The sequence below is a fragment of the Eutrema salsugineum genome, unplaced genomic scaffold, assembly GCF_000478725.1.
Source record: "Eutrema salsugineum unplaced genomic scaffold, Eutsalg1_0 scaffold_6, whole genome shotgun sequence".
NCBI lineage: Eukaryota > Viridiplantae > Streptophyta > Magnoliopsida > Brassicales > Brassicaceae > Eutrema > Eutrema salsugineum.
The window spans coordinates 10,143,559-10,144,706 of NW_006256547.1; the positions used below are offsets into that span (position 1 = coordinate 10,143,559).

A 1,148-nucleotide genomic window follows, 5' to 3' on the forward strand; every position below is an offset into this window, starting at 1 on the left:
TACACGCTGTTTGTTCCTTGTCTGATTGTTGCAATCCAATTTGACTCATTATTTAGTAGAGAGACTTCATAACTTCTGAAATCTCTTATTTTTCCTTTGGAAGTACAGACTTACCAAATATTGCTTGGTTACGGATACTTCCTGCAAGGTTGTTCGATAAAAACATGAGAGTCTTCTGCAGATCTAGTGGAGAGATCTCCATTAGTTGTGGTGTCGAGAGAATGTTGTAATTCTTGAGTTATGCCTCATTAGAAGATAATCATCAGGTATTCATCGGAAAATTTGTGATGTGGACAATCTCTTTGATATTCTTTAAATCTCTCCCAAGTATCATCAAGATCTTTGTCCTCCTTTTGTTTGAAATTTCTTATCTTGTTTCTGAAGAGGTTCGAACGAGTTCTAGTGTAAAAGCGATTTAGGAAAACCGTTTTACAGTCTGCCCACGTTTTTATAGATGCAGGTTGCCAACATTTTAGCCACTTGCTGGCATTGTCTCTCAAAGAGAACGGGAAAAGACTACACTTATGGTAATCCCCATTTGATGTAATGGTTGCACACAACTCTTTGAACGACTCGATATGATCCATCGGGTGTTCGTTTGAATAACCATAGTATTGATTTTGTTGAACTAAATTGATGTAAGGTACCTTTATTTCAGTTTTACCATACTCAGGTAAGGGTGGTTAAATAGCTCTTCGATCTCCCAAAAACTTTTTGAGTCATTCGAAATCTCCAATTAGCTCATCATCATCTTCATGTTTTGTTGATCCGATCAGTTCCTCATCGTTATTGGTCGGATTGTTAAGCTCATCATCACTCGGACCATCATTCGTAATAGGTGGTGGATTGCCAAGAGCACTAGGAACACGTTCCTGGTCTCTCATAGTCGTGTAACCTGGAAAATTCAAAGGGAAAAGTAAAAGTAAACAAGTGTTCTAATAGATTTAAGCTGCAATTCGCAACGAAAAAAAATCAAAGTCCGTGGCAATGGCGCCATAAATTGATGCAATGAAATGGGGGTGTGTTTACTAAGCTTCAGGTTTTAAATTTATAGCCCCTAAATATCTGAAGTGCACAGATGTGCGCTGTAAGACTTAGGGTATCGATTTACAGAGACTTAGTTGTTTTAGTACGAGTTCATGCTAATG

At 37.9% G+C, this 1,148-nt stretch overlaps 1 non-coding gene across 1 annotated transcript; it reads left to right on the forward strand.

Annotated features, from left to right (window-relative positions):
• Positions 1-279: 279 nt before the first annotated feature.
• LOC112083744 lies at positions 280-386 on the forward strand. The gene has a single exon (XR_002897873.1). It is a non-coding gene; the product is annotated as a small nucleolar RNA R71 (small nucleolar RNA).
• Positions 387-1,148: the final 762 nt, after the last annotated feature.